The sequence below is a fragment of the Tursiops truncatus genome, chromosome 5 (assembly GCF_011762595.2).
Source record: "Tursiops truncatus isolate mTurTru1 chromosome 5, mTurTru1.mat.Y, whole genome shotgun sequence".
NCBI classification, from domain to species: domain Eukaryota; kingdom Metazoa; phylum Chordata; class Mammalia; order Artiodactyla; family Delphinidae; genus Tursiops; species Tursiops truncatus.
The window spans coordinates 99,959,922-99,985,720 of record NC_047038.1 but is presented as its reverse complement, the minus strand read 5'-3'; the positions used below and the strand labels follow the sequence as shown (position 1 = coordinate 99,985,720).

General features: G+C 37.8%; 1 protein-coding gene across 8 annotated transcripts in view; it reads left to right on the top strand.

The window, feature by feature from the left end:
• The window catches only part of WDFY3 (WD repeat and FYVE domain containing 3), a 264,702-nt gene that overhangs the window by 7,649 nt on the left and 231,254 nt on the right, over positions 1-25,799 (top strand). For 6 of the 8 annotated variants that reach the window (XM_073805422.1, XM_073805421.1, XM_019926664.3 and 3 more), the window contains exon 2: positions 25,384-25,477. The exons of 1 other annotated variant lie outside the window; for it this stretch is intronic. The gene's annotated coding sequence lies outside the window, so the exon portion shown is untranslated. Of the gene's footprint in view, positions 1-23,585; positions 23,735-25,383; positions 25,478-25,799 lie in introns of all 8 variants that reach the window. One more of the 8 variants, XM_073805419.1, reaches the window with a different exon arrangement.

Below are 25,799 nucleotides of genomic sequence, written 5' to 3'. Positions count from 1 at the left end.
TGTGAAAAGGGCAACAGGTAACTACGCAAATGGCTGTAAGTCTTAAGAAAATAAATGTTTACTGTCACTCCTAGGAATTCTAAGACTTCTTTATCAAGTGAAAGAATGATAATATGTTTTTTTATGTTTCCTTATTCTCTTTGTCCTAGAAATCCCTCAGTAAATTCATAATCAGTTCTTCTTGATTAAAGCCTGGGTTTCTCTGACTCTAAAGCCCAAGTTCTTTTCCTGTGGCACACTGCTCATTAAAACACAGTGATTTAGATGATAAATGCCACAGTTAAGTAAACAAGTATGAAATAAAAATAAACTCAGTTGTTTTTAGAAATATCATTGTCGATTGATTGCCTAATAATTTTATTATATTCAACTTGCTCTGGGAGCCTACTTCTTATTTCCCAAAATGATAATACACTGTAAGTAGATTCTCAAATGATGCTATAATGTATATTAATAATTCTATACTCTTTTCCTAATTATTTATTAAATGTTTTATTGTGTGCTGTCCTGAGTACTCTGGTAGATACATGGATGTTTTAAGACATGGATAGTCCTGCTCTCAATAACTTTATAATATAATGGAGATAAGATGGATGCATAAATAATTGAACAGTATGTGATTAGTCTGTCTGAGGGGTACAGAAGTTCTATGGATACTTAGAGAGTAGAAAGATTACTTTTAGTTGAAATGCTTAGGGTAACCCTAAGATGAGGTTTGATCTGAATATCAGGTGGATTGGTAGAAATTCCTTGGTGAAAACTGTGAGATTTACTTATATCAGAATTACAGAAAATTATAAAATCAATCGATTTCACCATCAATGAATCAGATGAGGTCTCTTGGGAAAAAATTAGTCTGAATTTATTATTTAAGTAATGAAGAAAAGGAATAAGGATAAAGTAAAACATTTAGAAGAAAACATATTTTTAACATGAAAACCTTAGCTTTGCTCCTGAAGCATTTTACAACTAGGTCACCATGAAAATTGTACTAAATATGACTTCCCTAGCATGTATTCTTTTTAAAGATAACTTGATCTGTTGGATTGATGACAGACATGCTTTATGTATTTCATTTCATTTGCTAAGTCCAGAAATAAATTAGATGAGTTACCTCTTTGGTCAAGATGAAAACTGATTTGTTGCTGTTTTATTATTTCTGAAGTCTGACCACTGTTTAAAGTATTTTTATTATCTCGGAGTGAAGTAGCATTGAAAAAATTATCTTGACATTGTGAACTTCAGCATTGCTAAGAGGTAGCTATTGGTGGTGGGCTTAAAGCAAAGGCTGGAGAAGGAAGGGAAAGGACAGTGTGGGTGAGTGGAAACACCATGAGGGGGGAACAGGGAGAGAGAGAAAATAAAGAGTTCCCTGTAAAAGGGACTTGTTCTGCCCAGGTCATTCAGTCTAGCAGATGCTGACCTATACCTAGTCAAACCTGGAGCATTTCCAAAAGCTCGTTTCTTCGTCAAACTTATAAAAGAGCAGAAAATGTTGAGTTTGCTTCAGTTATACAATAAATATTAATGAAAAATGGTGTCATAACATGCATTTGTATTCTTTGCCTCCTTTTCCACAGAGACCTAGATTTAAATCTGAATCACCAGAGTAAATAAGTTCAGTGATTCCCCGCTTGAGTTAGGTTACATAACCACCACATGCGTTGGCATAGGTGTTTATACTTTAAGGAGGATATGGGGAATCCTGACACGACATGGCAGCTGTGGAAAAGGCATTAAGGCCACCATTGCACCAACATGCACTTGTGTAGTTGGGAGAGGGCAGGGGGAAAATGTGCTGAATAGCCTTTCTGAGATGATAATACTAGTGATGTCTATTCGTAGCTAGGGGTATTGTGTCTTTCTTAGAAAGCTTATTCTTTTTTCTCTTTATGGATTTTCATGAACTCTGATTTTTCTCAGCCTAATGCATTCATCAGAAATGAGCCATTTTTTGACTGCTGTTTGCCGGCATTAAGAGATCTTTAAAAGGATCCCCATATTCTAACCTTTCTTCTTGCTACTCTGCTTGTTGACGCCCACTTTAGTGCAGAATTTAATAGTTGCTTTGCATATCCTAATGTCATCCAACAAAGCATCATTCCAGTCCAGTGAAGTTCTGTTCAGTGAGTGCTATTTTTTTTTTTTTTTTTTTTTTTTTCGCGGTACGTGGGCCTCTCACTGTTGTGGCCTCTCCCGTTGCGGAGCACAGGCTCCGGACGCGCAGGCTCAGCGGCCATGGCTCACGGGCCCAGCCGCTCTGCGGCATGTGGGATCTTCCCAGACCGGGGCACGAACCCGTGTCTCCTGCATCGGCAGGCGGACTCTCAACCACTGCGCCCCCAGGGAAGCCAGTGAGTGCTATTTTAATGGAAGAAGACTGGTTGCATTTCAGGACCTAATTGTTAATTTGGTCCTGTTATTTAACATTAAGCAAGCATACATTATAGATAGTAATCACACCTGGATGTGCTTTCTTGTGTTTTGTTGAAGTTTAGAAATGCTCTTACATGATTAACGTAATGGTGACACTGATTTGTATTAAATTTTTTTTATCTCATTTTTCTAAGTAGCAGAGTTAAGTACTATGCACAGGTTTTGAGTTAGACTTGCATTTTGTCATCAATTATCATTAAGAGATCAATAAGAAAGTCCTGTTTTTATTTAAAAAAAAGTTTAAAGATGACAGAGTGACTAGTAAAAAATGCTATAGCTTATTGGAGTTACAGTTAAAACTAAATTTCATTATTATTTTCCTCTTGGGACTTCAAATCACTAGAAAATGTCTATGAACAGCAATTTAGAAGATAAATTGGCCAGATGACTGAAATAGAGAAGTCCTACCAATGTAAACAAGTAGTAAGGTGAATTTTTAAAAGATAAATATTAAACATAGTGTTTGAGGAAAGTGTTATAGTAATATTAAGTTAGAATAGAGGGAAATAATTACCTGGTGAATAGTTAAAAGCAGATGAAATTAATCCATCACGTGAGCTACATTTTGCCTTGTGTTTATCGACTAGTACGGAGTGTTTTGGGGAAATGGGACTTAGGACTCACATTATACTTGGTTTTCTTCGAGTAAGGTCCTGCCTGGCAGTTGTCATTCCACAGTGGCTTTATTACACTGTAAGATGAGTACATTTGACACTGTTTTACTAGCCATCTGAATCCTTGATTTTTTTTGTTTTTTTTTCATTCAACAAGAGAATATTAACTGTCTACTTTGGGTTCTGAAAATAATAAGATGATAAGATACTATTTCTCCATTCAAAGAGCTAGTAAACTAGTTTAGTTTATGAACAGATAATTATTAAATAATGTGGTAACGACATCTGCTTTGAGGTTTTATTGGCTTTTCTTTCTAGCCACAGTATTTGGAGTTCCTTATTATCCATTGTACTTGTTCTTACTGCAGCCCTCTTGGCTTGTAAGAGGCCTGAGGTAAATACACACACCTTTTTCCTTGAATCTTGGGCTATTTTGCAGTTTTTTGTTATGTCCATAATGATCCCATTTGTAACTTGATCTTTAGTTAGGAATCAAGGTAGAGAAAGCCAGGAGGGGAAACACCTTTAATGAGGATATACTATTAATAACAAAGCTAGACTTTGGAGAAAATAATGGGAATCCCATTTTTTGGCAATGGATGGAATTAGAAATTTAATCATGTTTCATAAAGAAGAATTCAGCATTGATCAAAAGATATACTAATTTATATGATTAGATGTATATACTTTATTGTTTTGATGTACCTTATTTGTTTTGTGTCAAGAAATTTCTGCTTGAACTCTTGGGAATGAAATGGTCATTTCTCTATGCTATAATAGAATATAGTTATAAAATGTGATTTTTTTTTCTCTAGTTTTAGAAATTATAATCTGATGATTTAAAAAAAAATTTTGGCATGTAAATGTCCAGGATTCATATGATGTTATTTTAATATCACTGTACTACAAAGTTTCCAATTCATACCATTTAGAAAAAATTTCTCATTTGTTTGTTTTGTTTCTAAATTATGTTACGTTTGTATACTTTTACCATATCTCAAGATTTGATAGAGTTTTATTGTATTTGTGATATGACAGAGCATGGCCAAGTTTTAGAGTAGGGCCGAGCTTACTGTTATACAGGACAGACTAGAATGAGTCCACATTTGAAAGTTTGCTGCATGTTAGAGCCAATCTCACCTAAACTACAGGTGTTTGAGAAAAAGTTCTCTTTGGTAGCCCATGTCAGGGATAGAACAGGCAGAGAACAATCTGCATAATCTATTGCTAATGGGAATTCAAGGTGAAGAAGCACATAGAATTGAGAGAGAGAGAGAGAGAAATTAATGAGTGAGTTCATAAATTTATACATATATTTATATGATTGGCTGCCAGAGAATTCTGTCTGGGTACTGGACTCTAGATAATGGCCTGATACCAGTCCTTGGGATTGGGACTGATAATCGAAAGTAGGCGTCCCAGTACTAGGATGACACCAGGCAGGGACCAGACTAGGAATCTCCAGAAGTGTTAGAACAGAGGCCTAATTACAATAACTGAGGTATAAACAGGGCTAGAACAGCAGAGAGGGTAAGAGTAGAACGCAGTGGGTATCAGAACAAGCTAGGAACCCTAGTAATCTAATCTGGGATGTAAAGGCTGGGTGAATTAATGTTAATAGTGACTTGATCCAGAATTGAAGATTAGGGCTGAAACTGCTTAAGCATCCCTTGTCAGAAGTCTATATCTAGGTTATAAGTGACCGGAGAAGCAAGGCACATGGAGAGCACAAACAGACTAGACTTGAAATTTTTTTAATATACTATTGTCTTTTAAGGACAGAATTCATTTCCATTGTTAATCAGTAATCATTCACTTTGCTTTGTTGGCACTAGTATGGGATCACGAGATGCAGAGAACTGCTGACATTTCAGAGTAATGTCTTAACACGGAACTGATGCTAAAATGAACAGACTGAAGCTTTGGGGTAAATGTGCTTTCTTGCAAAATAGGAGGATATGAAAAAGCACGTTAGGCATGAGAGTTCTAATGTCACAATTCTGAAGGCAAAAGTACACTGTTAGTTTACTTTTTGAGCGGGCTAAGAGGAAGCAAGGAAAATGTATGACTGTGATAATTTGACGTTAAAATGAGAACCTTGCATACCTTTTTACTTCCTAGAAGAAGTCAGTAGCATTTTGGGGTTTCAGTCAGCTGATACTCACCAGCTTAAGGGGGACCAAAAGGCATTTTTGGAACCCATACTGGAAATTGATGAATGGAATGAGTGGGGCTTGAACAGAAGAAACCAGAGCAGCTCTTGGGAGCTCATCAGCAGGAGTTTTTATACCTTCTTTCCAGACCCCTGCCATTAATGTGACTTCACTGTAAAGATTTATTCTCTGCCTTGCCTTTTCAATTTTTATATTCCAACAAGAAATTATTAGATTAGCCCTTTTCAGCTCAGGGATCTGTCTCCTAGAGCCAGAGGACCCACGGTTATGATGTGCAGTCATAACCCCAGGAGTCTGCCCCTGTGTGGTGGGGACCATCCCCACAGAAAGAGAAATGGAAAGCCAGGCAGCCCTCCTACGGGACGTTTAGAAGATCTCACCCATTAGTAGTTTAACTACCCCTTTTCCTTCCCTTCTCTTCTTTCCACTCACTTCCCTCCCCACTTGTATAAATGTTGAGATAACCCTGCTATATGCCATCCATGGAGGCAACTTTTCCAGTGGGAGAAAATCTAAATGCAAGCTGAAGTGCCATATTCAGAGGCAGTACCATAGGGCTACTGATTCGGGATGATATCATGCTGCCCCTGGTTCCACTGTGATTCTATCTTGATATTTTACAACGTAAATTTAATTCCTGCTAACTTGCCATCTTCATGATTGGGAGAAAGGAAATAAAAAGAAAATGTATTTAAAGGGAAAGACGGGGGTACTTACCATCTACCAGTGACTAGTATGGAAACTAATCGTGGCTACAATCCTTAATATTGTATTAGTGCACACACCCTGACCTGTTTCACTTCAGATTTCATACCTTCTGCTAGCATCTCGGCTTATCAGGGTTCTTTTTCTCACAACCTGACCCAGTCCTTCATTCCTGAAAGCGTTTGAGCTCCTTGTAGCTCTGACTGTATGGTGGTGTGATAGGCTTCCACTAACCTTAACACTGCATAGTACTACCAGAACTTACTCCAGTGGATTCCCCTGAGTTCTTCTCATGGTCTTCCTAGCCCCCAAAGGTAGAGTAGCAACCTCTCTTCCCCTTGATAGTCATGGACAGTCATTCTTAACCCATCCTGTAGCCTTCATTTTTGCTTGTTTTTCTACTGTCATGAAGAAATCAAACTGAACATGATAAGCTCAGCTTTCAGTGGAGTAAAACAGTTATTCTGTCTCCTGGTAGAAGTATTTTTTTTTTTTTTTTTTTGGTACTAAAACTTCTAGGTCAGCAGATTGCAGAGTTCATAAGATAAAAAGCAAAACTTTGAGAGCAGAAAAGACACCACTCCACTATTACTGTTTGGTTCCCACATCCAGTATATTTGGAGATGGGAGACAGCATATTTTGGTAGATGGTTCCGAGCCCATTTTGTATCCTGCAGGACAGCACCCAAAATTCAGAAGTTTTTAGCTCTGGCAGTAATTCTTACATCAAGCTTCTATAATCATTGCTTCCTACTGTGGGGACACCTGTGTCTGAATAAGAGTATTTGGTAAGATTAATCAGGGCATGTGCATCTACCCTTTGCCATTTGAAGTGAATTCCTGGATCAGACGCCATGTGATTTATAAGAAGCATTCAGTTAATCCTGCATAGTGGTGCTGGCAGAGGCAAATTCAGAATTGGTGACTCTTACAGCAAGGATCGCTGTCACCATTTCTGTAATCCAAGGGGCTTGATGCCTGCTAAGAGGTAGTGCCTGTGGGGGACTCAGGCAATTGGCTTCTCAATAGTAGAGGCAGTGAGGTCAGTCTTAGTGAGTCAATGTAATTGATCCCTTGCATAACTGCTTCTCCTGCCAGCTGCTTGTGGTTATTTTCATGAAACCACTGAGCAAGGACTAGGCTGGCTAGAGAGGAAGTATGATTTGATCTATGATGACAGTCATCTTGTCCACCCAATTATTAACAGGCTTTATATTTTGATTTGTTTGCATTGATTGGCAATGGCAGGGTTCTGGTGAGGAATCTTTTTACTGTGGTTCTGTTGTGAGAGGTTCATTCAAATAGCCATTCCCTAAATCTCCCTATTAGTTTTATCTCTGATCTTTTTCTTTAAGGCCATTGATCATGGCACAGAAAAGGGAAGGATTGTAGGCACTCTAGCTACTCTTAAGAAGTGTCTACAACAGAAATAATAATATATTCTGTAAGTTCCTAAAACTTAAGCAAGATTTCAAGTCACATCCAATGGCTGTGTTAAATTTTAACCTATTTTTGTCTTACTTGACTCAAATCTTTTCCCCTTTTGATTTCATGTTTTACAGTTCCTCAGTCATAAAAGCCTCATTTAAAAAATTTTGGTTAATAGAATTTTAAAATGTCATATATCCTGTATTTGTGATGGCGTGTGTGTGTACCTATATATACTCATTTGAGCAGAGAAAATGTCTAAAGACTGTTAAAGACTATATTTGGGGCATGGGTTAGGGAAAAAGAAGAGTTGGTGTTGTGGTAGAGAGCAGTATTATTGTTTTGCTTCAAAAAATGTGTTCTACTTGACATTTCATATTCTACTAAGCATGTATTTTTATTAATATGAAAAATGCCAACATATGATTTTTGTTTCTTATAATGTTAGGAGAGATAATTTTGGGATGATTAAGGACTAAAAAATAGTACTTACATATAAAGCTATCTGTGCTGCCAACAAAAGCATATGAAATTTTTGTTTAAATTGAAGTACAGTTGATTTACAATATTGTGTTAGTTTCAGGTGTACAGCAAAGAGACTCACCTGTGTGTGTGTATATATATATATATATATATACATATTTCAGGTTATTTTCAATTATTTGTTATTATAAGATATTGAATACAGTTCCCTGTGCTATACAGTAAATCTTTGTTGCTTATCTATTTTAAGTATATATGTAATGTTTTAAATTTGTTTTAGCATATGTATTTGACAATCAGATGCTTTTTGAAAGGCATTGCATGAATTAGTTTTTTATGTAATTACACTAAAGTTGAATCTCTTTGCTTTTCTCATCAACATAAAGTTTCCACTTAAAACTGTAATTGAGGGCTTCCCTGGTGGCGCAGTGGTTGAGAGTCTGCCTGCCGATGCAGGGGACACGGGTTCGTGCCCTGGTCCGGGAGGATCCCACATGCCGCGGAGCGGCTGGGCCCGTGAGCCATGGCCGCTGAGCCTGCGCGTCCGGAGCCTGTGCTCTGCAACGGGAGAGGCCACAGCAGTGAGAGGCGCACGTACCACAAAAACAAAACAAAACAAACTGTAATTGACAAAAAGTATAATATATCCTAATCTGAAATGCCTAGAATTCAGAGGTCAAATTGCAATAAGGAATTGCAGAAGAGAGGCCTTCAACACATTATTTTCCTTTGCTAATTTTAGTTTTCATGCCTGGGCATCTGATAGGACCCGGACCTATGCTATGAAGGGCTCTTAAAGTATATGGATATATTTTCTAGGTTTTAGTATTTGCAGACCATTTTGTATCATCTTCAGACTACTAGTTGATGATTTTGTCACCTTTCAAAGAACCATCCATTATCTAGCTCCCTCTTTCTCTTTTTAAATAAACCTATTCCTTTGAGTATATACATAAATAAAAATGAAGAAACTGTAGGTGTACAGCTCAATGAATTTTTTCTAAATGAACATTCTGTACCATTAAAAAAATGAAAAGGTTAGCCAAAGACTGGGAAAAATATTTGCAAAACATATATCCAGCAAAGCATTTGAACCGCAATATCTTAAGAACTCTCATAATTTAATAATAAGACAAAGAACTGTGTCAAAAAATGGGCCAAGGATTTCAACAGACATTTCACTGTGGGTATATGAATGGCCAATACGTACCCCATAGAAAGATATAAGTACATAGAAGGATGCTCAACATCACTAATCATCAAGGAAATGGAAAACTTCCCTAACATGGGAAAGGAAATAGTCACCCAAGTCCAGGAAGCACAGAGAGTCCCATACAGGATAAACCCTAGGAGAAACACACCAAGACACATATTAATCAAACTAACAAAAATTAAATTCGAAGAAAAAATACTAAAAGTAGCAAGCGAAAAACAACAAATAACATACAAAGGAATTCCCATAAGGTTATCAGCTGATTTTTCAGCAGAAACTCTGCAGGCTAGAAGGGAGTGGCAGGATATACTTAAAGTGATGAAAGAGAAAAAGCTACAACCAAGATTACTCTACCCAGCAAGGATCTCATTCAGATTTGATGGAGAAATCGAACTTTTCAGACAAGTAAAAGCTAAGAGAATTCAGCACCACCAAACCAGCTTTACAATAAATGCTAAAGAAACTTCTCTGGGCGGGAAACACAAGAGAAGAAAAAGACCCACAAAAACAAACCCAAAACAATTAAGAAAATGGTAATAGGAACATACATATCAATAATTACCTTAAATATAAATGGAGTAAATGCTCCAACCAAAAGACACAGACTGGCTGAATGGATGCAAAAACAAGACCCGTATATATGCTGTCTACAAGAGACCCACTTCAGACCTAGGGACACATACAGACTGAAAGTGAGGGGATGGAAAAAGATATTCCATGCAAATGGAAATCAAAAGAAAGCTGGGGGCTTCCCTGGTGGCGCAGTGGTTGAGAGTCCGCCTGCCAATGCAGGGGACACAGGTTCGTGCCCAGGTCTGGGAAGATCCCACATGCCGCGGAGCGGCTGGGCCCGTGAGCCATGGCCGCTGAGCCTGCACGTCCGGAGCTTGTGCTCCGCAATGGGAGAGGCCAGAATGGTGAGAGGCCTGCGTACAGCCAAAAAAAAAAAAAAAAAAAAAAGAAAGCTGTAGTAGCAATACTCATATCAGATAAAATAGACTTTAAAATAAAGACTGTAACAAGAGATAAGGAAGGACACTATGTAACAATCAAGGGATCAATCCAAGAAGAAGATATAACAATTATAAATGTTTATGCACCCAACATAGGAGCATCTAAATAAATAAGGCAGATGCTAACAGTCATGAAAGGAGAAATCAACAGTGACGCAATAATAGTAGAGGACTTTAACACTTCACTTACACCAATGAACAGATCATCCAAACAGAAAACAAATAAGGAAACACAAACTTAAAATGATACGATAGATCAGATAGATTCAATGGATATTTATAGAACATTCCACCCGAAAGTAGCAGAATACACTTTCTTCTCAAGTGCACATGGAACATTCTCCAGGATAGATCACATCTTGGGTCACAAATCAAGCCTCAGAAAATTTGAGAAAATTGAAATCACATTAAGCATCTTTTCTGACCACAACGCTATGAGATCGGAAGCCAATATCAGGAAAAAAACAGTAAAAAACACAAACACATGGAGGCTAATCAGTGCACTACTAAATAACCAAGAGATCACTAAAGAAATCAAAGAAGAAATTAAAAAAATACATAGAAACAAATGACAACGAAAATACGAGGACCCAAAGCCTATGGGATGAAGCAAAAGCAGTTCTAAGAGGGAAGTTTATAGCAATTCAATTTCACCTCAAGAAACAAGAAAAATCTCAAATAAATAATCTAACCCTACACCTAAAGCAACTAGAGAAAGAATAAAGAAAACCCAAAGTGAGTAGAAGGAAGGAAATCATAAAGATCAGAACAAAAATAAGTGAAATAGAAACAAAGAAAACAATAGCAAAGATCAATAAAACTAAAAGCTGGTTCTTTGAGAAGGTAAGCAAAATTGATAAACCCTTAGCCAGCCTCATCAAGAAAAGAAGGGAGAGGATGCAAATCAATAAAATTAGAAATGAAAAAGGAGAAATCACAACTGACACTGCAGAAATACAAAGGATTATAGGAAACTACTACAAACAACTATATGCCAATAAAACGGACAACCACGAAGAAATGGGCAAATTCTTGGAAAGGTACAATTTTCTAAGACTGAACCAGGAAGAATTAGAAAATATAAACAGACATATCACAAGTAATGAAATTGAAACTGTAAATAAAAATCCTTCAACAAACAAAAGTCCAGGACCAGGTGGCTTCACAGGTGAATTCTATCAAACATCTAGAGAAGAGCTAACACCCATCCTTCTCAAACTCTTCCAAAAAATTACAGAGGGAGGAACACTCCCAAATTCATCCTCAAAGCCACCATCACCCTGATATCAAAACCAGAAAAAGATATCACAAAAAAAGAAAATTGTAGACCAGCATCACTGATAAACATAGATGCAAAAATCCTGAACAAAATACTAGCAAACAGAATCCAACAACATATTAAAAGGATCATACATCATGATCAAGTGGGATTTATCCCAGGGTTGCAAGGATTCTTCAATATATGCAAATCAATCAGTGTGATACACCATATTAACAAATTAAGGAATAAAAACTATATGATCATCTCAATAGATGCAGAAAAAGCTTTTGACAAAATTCAACACCCATTTATGATAAAAACTCTCCAGAAAATGGGCATAGAGGGAACCTACCTCAACATAATAAAGGCCATATTTGACAAACACACAGCAGACATCATACTCAGTGGTAAAAAACTGAAAGCATTTCCGCTAAGATCAGGAACAAGACAAGAACGTCCATTCTTGCCACTCTTATTCAACACAGTTTTGGAAGACCTAGCCACGGCAATCAGAGAAAAAAAAGAAATAAAAGGAATAAAAAGTGGAAAAGAAGTAAAACTGTCAGTGTTTGCAATTGTCATGATAATATACATAGAAAATCCTAAGGATGCCACCAGAAAACTACTAGAACTAATCAGTGAATTTGGTAGGGTTGCAGGGTACAAAATTAATGTACAGAAATCTCTGGCATTCCTATACACTAACAACGAAAAATCGGAAAGAGAAATTAAGGAAACAATCCTATTTACCATTGCAGCAAAAAGAATAAAATACCTAGGAATAAACCTGCCTAAGGAGGCAAAAGACTTGTACTCAGAAAACTATGAAACACTGATGAAAGGAATCAAGGATGACATAAACAGATGGAGAAGTATACCATGTTCTTGGATTGGAAGAATCAGTATTGTGAAAATGACTATACTACCCAAAGCAATCTACAGATTCAGTGCAATCCCTATCAAACTAGTAATGGCATTCTTCACAGAATTAGAACAAAAAAATTTACAGTTCACATGGACACACAAAAGACCCCGAATAGCCAAAGCAATCTTGAGAAAGAAAAACGGAGCTGGAGGAATCGGGCTCCCTGACTTCAAACTATACTACAAAGCTACAGTAATCACGACAGTATGATACTGGCATAAAAAAGAGAAATATAGATCAATGATACAGGATAGAAAGCCCGGAGATAACCCACACACGTATAGTCACCTAATTTACAACAAAGGAGGCAAGAACGTACAATGGAGAAAAGAAAGCCTCTTCAATAAGTGGTGCTGGGAAACTGGACAGCTACATGTAAAAGAATGAAACTACAACACTCCCTAACACCATACACAAAAATAAAATGGATTAAAGACCTAAATGTAAGACCATACAGTATAAAACTCTTGGAGGAAAACACTCTTTGACATAAACCACAGCAAGATCTTTTTTGACCTACTTCCTAGGGTAATGAAAATAAAAACAAAAATAAACAAATGGGACCTAATTAAACGTAAAAGCTTTTGCACAGCAAAGGAAACCATAAACAAGAAGAAAAGACAGCCCTCAGAATGGGAGAAAATATTTGTAAATGAAACAACGGACAAAGGATTAATGTCCAAAATATACAAACAGCTCATGGAGCTCAATATCAAAAAAACAACCCAATCAAAAAATGGGTAGAAGACCTAAATAGACATTTCACCAAAGAAGACATACAGATGGCCAAGTGGCACATGAAAAGCTGCTCAACATCACTAATTAGAGAAATGCAAATCAAAACTACAAGGAGGTATCACCTCACACTGGTCAGAATGGCCATTATCAAAAAATCTAGAAACAATTAATGCTGGATAGGGTGTGGTGAAAAGGGAATCCTGCACTGTTGGTGGGAATGTAAATTGATACAACCACTATGGAGAACAGTATGGAGGTTCCTTAAAAAACTAAAAATAGGGCTACCATATGACCCAGCAATCCCACTACTGGGCATATACCCTGAGCAAAACATAATTCAAAAAGAGTCATGTACCACAGTGTTCATTGCAGCCCTATTTACAATAGCCGGGACATGGAAGCAACCTAAATGTCCATCGACAGATGAATGGATAAAGAAGATGTGGCACATATACACAATGGAATATTACTCGCCATAAAAAGAAACGAAATTGAGTTATTTGTAGTGAGGTGGATGGACATAGAGACTGTCATACAGAGTGAAGTAAGTCATAAAGAGAAAAACAAATACTGTATGCTAACACATATATACGGAATCTAAAAAGAAATGGTACTGATGAGCCTAGTGGCAGGGCAGGAATAAGACGTAGATGTAGAGAATGGACTTGAGGACATGGTGAGGGGAGGGGAAAGCTGGGTTGAAGTGAGAGTAACATCGACATATATACACTACCAAATTTAAAATAGATAGCTAGTGTGAAGCAGCATTATAGCACAGGGAGATCAGCTTGGTGATCTGTGACAACCTAGAGGGGTGGGATTGGGAGGGTGGGAGGGAAGCTCAAGAGGGAGGGGATATGGGGATATATGTAAGCATATGGCTGATTCAGTTTGTTGTACAACAGAAACTAACGCAGTATTGTAAAGCAATTATACTCCAATGAAGATATATTAAAAACAACAAACAAACATGAAGATACTACTATACACCCACTAGCATGTCCAAGAATCAAGTCTCACAGTGTTAAGATTGATGAGGATGTGGAGCAACTAGAAGTTTCCTCTCATACATTGCTGGTAAAATGGTATAGCCACTTTAGCAAATAGTTGGTTAGCTTCTTACACAGTTAAACTTATTCCTTATGAGCTGTAAATTCCATTCCTAGGTATATATCCAAGAGAACTGAAAGGATATGTCTGCAAAAAAGCTGATTTTCATAGCAGCATTATTAAAAATGGTTTTAATTTGCTTTTCATGAGTAAGGATATTTACATCCTTTCATCTGCTTGTTTACCATCTACATCTGGTTTATTTTAGAAGTATTGACATCTTTTGCTCTTTTGAAAATTAGGCTTCTTGGGAATTCCCTGGTGGTCCAGTGGTTAGGACTCCGCACTTTCACTGCCGAGGGCGTGGGTTCAATCCATGGTTGGGGAACTAAGATCCCACAAGCCACAAGATGCGGCCAAAAAATAAATAAAATTAGGCTGCTTATTTTATTATTATTGAGTTATAAGAGTTCTTTATATATTTTGGAAATACCGGTCTTTTAGCTGGTATTTGTTTTACAAATACTTTCTCCCATTTTTAAAATAGTGGCTTCATTTTTAAAACAGTGTCTTTTGAAGAGCAGAAGTTAATTTTTTTTTTTGCGGTACACGGGCCTCTCACTGTTGTGGCCTCTCCCGTTGCGGAGCACAGGCTCCGGACGTGCAGGCTCAGCAGCCATGGCTCATGGGCCCAGCCGCTCTGCGGCATGTGGGATCTTCCTGGACCGGGGCACGAACCCGTGTTCCCTGCATCAGCAGGCAGACTCTCAACCACTGCGCCACCAGGGAAGCCCCAGCAGAAGTTAATTTTGTTGAAATCCAGTTTCTCAGTTTTATCTTTTACGGTTTGTGCTTTATATCCCATAGAACTTTTTGCCTAACCCAAAGTCACTGATTTAGCACCGTTTTTTTTTTTTTTTTTTGTGGTATGTGGGCCTCTCACTGCTGTGGCCTCTCCTCCTGTGGAGCACAGGCTCCGGACGTGCAGGCCCAGTGGCCATGGCTCACGGGCCCAGCCGCTCCGCGGCATGTGGGATCCCCCTGGACGGGGGCACGAACCCGTGTCCCCTGCATCAGCAGGCGGGCTCTCAACCACTGCGCCACCAGGGAAGCCCTAGCACCGTTTTATTCTAGAAGTTTGATAAGTTTAAGGTTTTACATTTAGGTCTGTGATCCATTTTGAGTTAAAGGTTGGATGTAATGTGATGTATGGGTTGATTGAGTTTTTTTTGTTTTGTTTTGGATTTTTGTACGTGGATGTCCAATTGTTCTAGCACTGGTGAAAAGCTTTTCTGTTCTCCATTCAGTTGCTTGACATCTTTGTCAAAAGTCATTTGACCATGTATGTCTATCTCTGTTTCTGAAATCATTCTTTTCCATTGATTTAGGTTTCTGTCCTTTCACCAGTACTGCACTGTCTTGATTACTGTGGCTTTATAATAATAAATCTTGGTATCATGTAATATGAGTACTCCAGTTTTGTTTTGTTTTGAAATTGTTTTGGCTATTCTAGTTTCCTGGCTTTTCTATGTAAATTTTAGAATCATTCTGATGGTTTCCAAAAAAAAAAAAAAAAAAAAAATCTACCTGAGTTTTGATTGGGGTTGCATTGAATCTGTAGATAAATTTTGGAGAGGAGTGATAATTTAACTATGTTGAGTCTCCCAGTCCGTGAATATGGGATATCTCTTCATTTACTCACATCATCTTTGATTTATCTCATCAGTGTTTTATGGTTTTCAAAATACAAATCTTGCATATAGTTTGTTAGATTTATCCTTAAGAATTTCATGGTTTGGTGGTGGTATTATAAATGGCAATGTAGTTGATTGGCCAAAAAGTTCATTCAGGTTCTTCCATAACATCTTAATGGAGAAACCCAAACAAACTTTTTGGCCAACCCAATATAAATATGTAATTTCCAAGTGTTTCATTGTTGATATGTGGAAACATGATTGATCTTTATATATTGGACTTTGTATACTACAACCTTGTTAAATTCCCTTATTATATCTAGTAGGCTTTTTGTTGTTGTTTTTTGTAGATTCTTTGGGATTTTCTGTCTATATAGACAGTCATGTTGCCTGGAATAACGACAGTCTTATTTCTTCCATAGTAATGTATACCTTTTATTTCTTTTTCATACCATATAGCACTGGCTAGTATTTCCAGTATAATGTTAAAGACAGAAAACATTCAGTCCTTCGCCATTATGTATGATGTTAGCTGTATTTGTTTTATTTATTTATTTATTTTTATTTTTGGCTGTGTTGGGTCTTTGCTGCACGTGGCTTTCTCTAGTTGGGGTGAGTGGGGGCTACTCTTTGTGGCGGGGCATGGGCTCCTCATTGCAGTGGCTTCTCTTGTTGTGGAGCACAGGCTCTAGGTGCGTGGGCTTCAGTAGTTGGAGCGTGCGGGTTCAGTAGTTGTGACATGCAGGCCCTAGAGTGCAGGCTCAGTAGTTGTGTCGCACGGGCTTAGTTACGCTGTGGCATGTGGGATCTTCCCGGACCAGGGCTCGAAACTGTGTCCCCTGTATTGGCAGGCAGATTCTTAACCAGTGTGCCACCAGGGAAGTCCCTGTATTTGTTTTAAAGATGCCATTTATCAGCTTAAGTTCCGTTGTATTCCTTGTTTACTAAGAGTTTTTTAAATCATGAATGAATGTTGAATTTTGTCAAATGCTATTTTTGCATCTATTGAAATCATCGTATGGGCTTTTCTTTATTCTGTTGATATGGTGAATTATATTGATTAATTTTTGAATGTTGAACCAGCCTTATATTTCCAGGGTAAATTTCAGTTGGTCATGATGTAATAATATCCCTTTTATATATTGCTAATATTCTGTTAAAATTTTTTGCATCTGTATTCAGAAAGGATATTGGATTTCTAGTCTTCTTTTCTCTTAATGTTTCTGTCTGGTTTTGGTATTAAGGTGTTGCTAGTCTTATAAATTAATTTGGGAAGAGCTTCCTCCAGTCTCGATTGAGCTGGTTAGTGTAAACACACATATTAGTTTGCTATCTTTCGTGAAAAAATGGCGGGGGGGGGTGGTGGTAAAATGCACTCATATCTGCTTAACTTTACAAAAAGAAGGGGCAGTAGGGAACAAAGATTTATGGGAGAGAATGACACTTCTTAAGGCTATATACCTTTTTATATAGTTTTGAGTTTTCAAAGCATATTATCTTCCATATTGAAAATAAAGATGGGAATGGGGAAAGTCCTAAACCACCAGAACAAATGAACCTGATTGTACCATAAATTAGTACTATACTTACATTGAAGGGGAAGAAAGAGTGACTCTAAGTAATTTTTTAACATAATATTTGACTGTTTACCCTCATCCTGGGTAGCGGTAAGAGAGAGGGATTGCAAACAAATCCTGAACTGTTTCCTCTAGAGTTTATTTTTTGTAGTGATATGGACAAAGCAACTCTGGGTCATTTTTAGGTGTATTATGGATTGAGTAAATGTTTTCAGGTTGTTGAAGCTAGGACCTGAGGAAGGAGGGACATACAAATATGCATTGGGAGAAGGGAAAAATGAATCCTGTGGGGATGGATTGGAATTGAAGGTATCAGCTTAAATTTATTATTTTTGAAACCAGTATGTATGTGCATATGCACATGCATATGTATGTATGAACACATATATATTTACATGCATATGTGTATATGCATGCATGTATTTCCTAGTAGTTCTGTCCAAGTAAAAGGCAAAGAGCAGTGGGCACACCAACCCCCCAATCTCGGTCTCTAATAGTATTCCCAACACAAAGGAACTGGAGTTCCTCAGAGGAATGGCTGATTGCAAGGGTATATACCAGGTGAATCTGTACCTTTTTTTTAATGCTAGAAAATAAAATGTTTTTGAAAAATATGGGAGCATGTCACAAGCCTGTTGGAGGTCCTACTGGTCTAGTCATCAGATTAGTAATGAACTATGAACCATTAAAAATAGGAATCCATTACCCATAAGATAATAAACTAGTAAATAAATGGACAAATAAAGAAGAGAGCTCTCATGCTTACAGTAGAATTCTGAATTCTAGAGTTGGAAAAATCATCATTTTGCAGCTCTTATTAGGCAGGGCAAGAATCATAACAGAATCTAGGGGGGAAATATTGATGAGGAGCAGGGTATTTCCATAGAGTTAAAGTGTCTCCCCACCACCTGTGTATTATTTGCAAGGTATAAAATAGGGATTATGCATTGGTGAAATCCAACAACAACATGGGTACTACGTGAATCTAGATATGATGCCCTGAGGGGATATATCGTCATCTGTGTAGTATTCTGGCCAAGACTACATAACCTGAATCTGGAGGAAACAATAGACAAACCCCACATGAGGAACATTCTACTTAATAAAAAGGGGAGGAGGCTGTACTCTTAAAACAAAACAAAACAGAAAACAATGTCATAAAAGATAAAGGCTGTGGAAGTGTTTCAAATTATGGGAGGCTTAAGAAAGATAAGCCTAGGTATTGAATGAACTGCAATACCTGACCCTGGACTGGATCCTATACTGGGTGGGGAGAAAAATACTATAAAATGATTATCATTGGATTAATTGAAATTTCAGTTGGAGTACTGATCTTAAATACAAATATTGTAGCAATGTTCAAATTACTGACAATAACTGTACTGTGGTTATGAAAGAGAATATCTCTAAGGAAATACACATTGAAGCAAAGGCTCAAAGAACCATGATATACATAATTTATCCTCAGTTGCTTTAGGGAAAAAAAAGACAGCTCAAGTGTGTCTGTGTGAAGGGAAAGAAAGTTTATGAGCACAAATGACAAAATAAAGAAGGTAACGTTAACAATTGGTGACTTTGAGTATAAGGGTGATTCTTGTATTCTTATATTTGCAACTTTTCTGTAAGTTTGAAACTATTTCCAAACAAAATAGTTAAAACACTTAAAAATATCTGTCCTTTATTTTTAGACTTTCTTTATTTATAAAGAGCTCAGTTATTTATCTGGAACAAGTTTGGAATGAACATTTTAATAATATTTTCCTATGTGTGTTGCGGCTCTGCAAACTAACCATTGTTGAATATGATAACAGATGGGAAATAAATGTCACCCTGTGGACAGCCAGAGACTAAAACCTAATCTGGCGGGGGTTGGGGGGCGGGGAACCATTTATTATAGTGGTTACTTAAAGTTTATGGAAGTATTGGCTACAACATCTACTGAAGTCTTTGAGTTATTGTTGTTATCACTTAACTATTGAAGAAATATTAGAATGATTCTTTTACATCAAGAATCTAGCTATTGTCTCCTGATTATTTATTTTCTTTTGTAAACTCAGAAAGATTGTCATATTTAGCCCTAAGAGTGTAACTATTCATTTCTTCATTCAAAAAATGTTTATTGAATGCCTACTATGTGCTGGACCCCTTCCTAAGCATTGAAGATGTAGCAGGAAACAAAACAAAGCTCTTGCCCTTGTGGATTTTATGTGTTTGGGGGAGGAAATACACAAACAGGAGTAGAAGTGAAATAAACGAATATTAGTAACATTGGAGATAAATAAATCAGGGAAGTGTGTTAGGGATGCTTGGAGCAGAATAGTTACAGTTTAAAATAGACCGAATAGGAAAGAGTTAACTCAGACATTTGAGCAAAGATCTGAAGATAGCAAGGGAGTGAGGCAGGTGGAGATAATCATCTCAGAATAGCTTTGAGGCAGAGAGAACAGTAAGTGTAAAGGCTCTGAGGCAGAAGTATGCCTAGCCTGTATAAGGAATAGCAAGGAGGTCAGTAGGAAATGAGGTCAGAGGTAATGGGGGCTAAATTATGTAGGTTCTATTTTGCCGTTTTAAAGATTTTGGCGTTTATGAGATGAGAAGCCATTGGGAGATTTTGGGCACAGATGTTACATTATATGATTTATGTAAGATTATCAGGATCACTGTGGCTGCTTTGATGAAAAAGGGCTGAAATAGGGCAAGGGTAGAAGTTGGGAGGCCAGTTACTAAACTATGGAAAAAAATCCTAGTGAGAGATGATAGTTACTACTACAGTTTCTACGTAGATGATGAGAAGTAGTCAGATTCTGGATATATTTTGTATATAGAGCCAGTAGTATTTGCTGATGGGTTAGAAAGAAGAGTCGGAACTTGAACTTCAGCGATCATGGAGAAAAGGAGAAATAAGCAAAGGAAGCTGAGGAGTGGCCAGTGAGATAGGATGAAACCAGGAGAAACTAGGAGAGTCTTTGTTCTGGAAGCCAGGTAAAGAAAGTGTATCAGGGCTTGATGAGTCATGCCGATTGCTGCAGATAGGGCAAGAAAGATGAGATCTGACTGGCTTTTGGATTTTACAATATATATGTAAGTAACTGGTGACTTTGGAGTTTCAGTGCTGTGTTCGGGATCAAAAGTCTAATTGGAGTATGTTCAGTTCGAACTGAAGAATACTTGAAGACCGTAAGGACAACTCTTTTCTGACTTCTCACTGAAGAGGGAATCAAAGAAATTGGCCATAATCTAGAGGGGTGTGTGGGGTCAAAAGCTTTGCTGCTGATGTTGTTTATTTTCTAATGATTGGAAATACACACACACACACACACACACACACACCAGTGGTTCTGCTTTTATTGGGAGGGCAAAATTAAGAAATTGATGACAAAGGAAAGAGAAGTGGGACTTACTAGAGCAACTTCCTTGAATAGTAGGGACATAACATCTAGTATTAAAGTGAAAGAGTTAGACTTTGATGTGGTTTCAGAAAGTTTAAGCACAGTAGAAGGGTACAGATTCAGGTAAGTGGGTGAGTGTGGTTCTATAAGTTCTTTTCTGATTGCGTACATAGGAGTCAACGCCAGCATTGTAGAGTGATCTCGGATTTTATGTGGCTTCCAATTTTTTTTTTCTGTGTGATGCTGTTCATCAGGTGATCTGCCAAGAGTCCTGAGAAGCCATAGGAGGGCTATAGCCCTGCTTGTTAACTTTTGTTTTTCAGATATTTAGCTTTTTGTTACTCTCTCCAGTTTACTTAACACTCGGGAAGAGATTCCTAAAACTCTTTTGGGGATATCTGGAAAAAAATTTTTTTCTCATTGATCTTCAAAGTGTATGATTCAAAGGTCCTTAGAATTTACCAGCACAATTTTCATGTTAGGTATAAGAAAACCAACTTAAAGACATAGTTAGGCCAAGGAGGTACAGCTAATTGTCTAGCCAAGCCTGGAATACAGGTCTCTTGTTCTTGTTTATATAATTTAGTTTTGAAATTCAATTTTTATACCTATGTACATATACATTCATACTCAACGTTTTGACAATAAAGCTAACTTATTCTAAATTGGAGCAAACCAAAGCATGAAATAAAAACACTTAAAATGTCAGAGTCAAAATGTAACTCTGTCTAAAATGTGATTTAAATTTTGATTTGTATAAAATGGATACCTGAAATTATATTATATTGCATATTGTAATTAGAATGCACTGAAATCATATCAAAGCATTTGCCCTTGGCTAAATTTATATTAAAAGATTACAAAACAGGATCAGTAATACACCATTTTAAATTTCTGGTACTTTAAGACATCTGTAGATTGTAATAAAATACAAAAATGGATTGAGAAAAGCAGTGGTATTCTAGCTTGCTGTTTCCAGTTCTGTCTGGCTTTCTGCTCTTTCTGCTTCTTTATCTCAATACTTGGCTGTACCTGGTAATTCAAAATGGATAAAACCAAATAATCAGCATCCAAAATACATATATAATTTCTATGAAATAATAAGTAAAGGGCAAAAAACTAAGGAGGAAGTGGCCAATAGAAATAAAGAGGCATTTCATAAAAGAGGAAACATGAGTTAGCCACTAAACCTGAAGAAATGCTCAGTATCATTAATCAACAGAAAAATGCAAATTAAGACTACAGTTAGATGGTTTTACACCCCCAAATTAAGAAGTTGGCATTACTAAATGTTGGAGAGCATGTAGATCAATATGAACTACCTGGTGCTGATGAGATTATACATTGCTAAACACACTTTGGGAAAAAGAAAAATTGGCGACCTCACGAAAAAATTGAAAACACATATATTCCTCAACTCCTAGGCAAGTACTTAAGAGAAACGTTGGCACATGTGGAACAGATGTGTATGAGAACTTTCATAACAGTAATGTTCATAATAGCAAAACGAAACAAAACCTGGGGAGAAAATAAGGTGCTATCATAAAGAGAATGAATAATTCAGTCATGGTGTATTTACACAATGTAGAGTTATTCTGTCCTGAAATGAATGGACTACAACTATATGCAACATTTAGTTGCATATGTATCATGAATACATCTTGAAAACATAATATTGAATGAAAAACAATGAAAGTGTTGTTGAAGGATATGTACATATGTGGTATGCTTTCTAAAAATCAGAGGAATGATAAACACAAAACATAGGATAGCAATTACAGAGGACTGAAGATGAGAGAGGTGGCGTATAGGACAGGGAAGAGCAAATCAGTAAAACATGAGCAACTTATATTTAGGTTCTCGTGTTGGGTGACAACCAACATGTTTTACGTAAGTTGGTAGTTAATATATTAAAAAAACAGTGCAGGTATATTCTCATGTTACGATTTAGGAGACATGTCATCATTTCTGCCTACTTTCTCACTGCCAGTTGAATCCCAAACATCACTCAGAATTTCACTAGAGGGATCTTGTTTTAAAATCTTATATCTCATTAAGCATGTGTCTGCCATCTGACAAGCCACTCAATAACAACTTGGCTGAATAACTGAATGAATGATTTGGGAAAATAGTTCAGAATTTTTCTTAGAAACCACCTAAGAGGTAGATTTCTTTTTTAAATAAACTTATTTATTTATCGTTTTGGCTGCATTTGATCTTCGTTGCTGTGCATGGGCTTTCTCTAGTTGTGGCGAGCTAAGACTACTCTTCGTTGCAGCACGCAGGCTTTTCATTGCAGTGGCTTCTCTTGTTGCAGAGCACGGGCTCTAGGTGCACGGGCTTCAGTAGTTGTGGCACGTGGACTCAGTTGTTGTGGCTTGTGGGCTCTAGAGCGCAGGCTCAGTAGCTGTGGCGCACAGCCTTAGTTGCCCTGTGGCATGTGGGATCTTCCCGGACCAGGGCTCGAACCTGTGTCCCCTGCTTTGGGAGGCGGATTCTTAACCACTGCACCACCAGGGAAGTCCCAGAGGTAGATTTTTTTTTTTTTTTAAGAAGTGGATTTATTTAGAGAGAAACACACTCCACAGACAGAGTGTGGGTCATCTCAGAAGGTGAGAAAGGCCAAAACAGTAATCATTTGTAACTAATTTTTTTTTTTTTTTTGAGATATGCGGGCCTCTCACTGTTGTGGTCTCTCCCGTTGCGGAGCACAGGCTCCGGACGCGCAGGCTCAGTGGCCATGGCTCACGGGCCCAGCCGCTCCACGGCATGTGGGATCTTCCCGGACCGGGGCACAAACCATGATCAGCTAGTCTTTTTTTTTTTTTTTTTTTTTCGGTACGCGGGCCTCTCACTGTTGTGGTCTCTACCGTTGCGGAGCACAGGTTCCGGACGTGCAGGCTCAGCGGCCATGGCTCATGGGCCCAGCCGCTCCGCGGCATGTGGGATCTTACCTGACCGGGGCACGAACCCGTGTCCTCTGCATCGGCAGGCGGACTCTTAACCACTGCGCCACCAGGGAAGACCACCAGAGGTAGATTTTTAAAAATACTTTTTCATAAGTAGTGAGATAGACAGCAAAACTAGGTTATTGCGAAACTAGGTTTTTGAATAAGAACTAACTGTATATTTGAGGGCAATATTATTGATGTTCGAACTATTGTACTAATATCACAGAGATTAACAAACATATGACAAGAACAAATAGTTGATCAGTTGATCAGATTAACAAACATGACAAAAACAAATATTGATGTTTGAACTATTGTACTAACATGATTACAGAGATTAACAAACATATCACAAAAACAAATAGTTGATCAGAAAAGCAGAATGTCGTTAAAAGATGAATCTATTCTTAGGCATAACTTTTTAGACTTAGAAAGCCCATGGGGATTAATCCAAGCTCCTCATTTTTTAAAAAAAAATTATTTATTAATTTTTGGCTGCATTGGGTCTTCATTGCTGCACACGGGCTTTCTCTAGTTGCAGCAAGTGGGGGCTACTCTTGGTTGCAGTGCGTGGGCTTCTCATTAAGGTGGCTTCTCTTGCTGCGGAGCACAGGCTCTAGGTGCATGGGCTTCAGTAGTTGTGGCTTGTGGGCTCTAGAGCACAGGCTCAGTAGTTGTGGCACACAGGCTTAGTTGCTCCATGGCATGTGGGATCTTCCTGGACTAGAGATCGAACTCATGGCCCCTGCATTGGCAGGCGGATTCTTAACCACTGTGCCACCAGGGAAGTCCCCAAGCTCCTCATTTTTGAATAAAGGAGCTTTGGAACCAAAGAAGTAATTGATTAAGGGCATAGAACTTGTTAAGAGCAAAGTTAAGAAAGACCAGAACCTATATCTCATCATTCGTGTGCTGGTGTTTTCATTTTGGAATATTGAATGGTAAATAAAAGAAATAGTTAAATATCCTATATGAGACATGCTAAATAACTCGAGGTTGGATTATAACCATTGAGTGAGGAAGCACTGTTTTTTTTTTTTTTTCTTCCGGTATGCGGCCTCTCACTGCTGCAGCCTCTCCCGTTGCAGAGCACAGGCTCCGGACGCGCAGGCCCAGCGGCCATGGCCCACGGGCCCAGCCGCTCCACAGCATGCGGGATCCTCCCAGACCGGTGCACGAACCCGCGTCTCCTGCATCGGCAGGTGGACTCCCAGCCACTGCGCCACCAGGGGAGCCCTATTTTTTATTTTAACTTAGAACATATCGATTCAGCTCTATACCACATTTATCTTCAACTACTCCTAGAGAAATAACATGATTTTTTTTTCTTTTTTGCTCATATTTGGTTCTCCAAAAAGAGACATTGTGATCTATGATGTACAGATGAATACTGGACTAGAGTGGGAAGAATTAGGTTCTGAACCTGGCTCTGCCACTAAATAACTGTGTTGTCGTTGATTCTTTGCATAACTATTCCTGGTCTCGGCTTCCTCACCAGTAAAATAAAAAAGCTGAACCAGATGGTCTGTAGAGATCAGTTTTGAATGACTCTATATTCTCCTTTGAAGTTTGAAGAGCAGATTTTATCTATCTTAAAGTGTTGTCTTGTGTTCCAGTATGAAGCCATTGGCAAGAAATAAGGAGGTAAAGAGAGAATTAGTAGGAAATGAACAACTCATAAAAAACATTCTGAAAATAAACTGGGCTTTCTTTTTTTTTTCTTTCATCACAGGTATAATACTTCTCCACGTCTGCTTCAGGAAGAAAGTGCCTGCCACTCCTATTGTTTCTACGCAGGTTCATGCCAGCCCAGAACATAGAATCAGGTCAGTTTTAGGATTGTTTTGTCTGTTGAACAAGAAGCCAGAAACAGAATCATGATAATCTTTGCTGCCTCGTTGCATTGTAACTGAACTGTGACTCAGAAAGGCTGGGTTTTAATCCTTTTTTACCACTGATGACTGGGTAAACTAGACAAACCTCCTTTCCTGGATGGCTTTTAGTTTTTTGCACCAAAAAAAAAAAAAAAAAAAAAGATATATTGGAATATATTTCAGTTTCAGTTCTGGCTTTAAAGCATCATACTTTTATTGTAGACACCTACATAGAATAAAATCATGTTATTAAAGTTTTTCCTTTTTTTCCTGG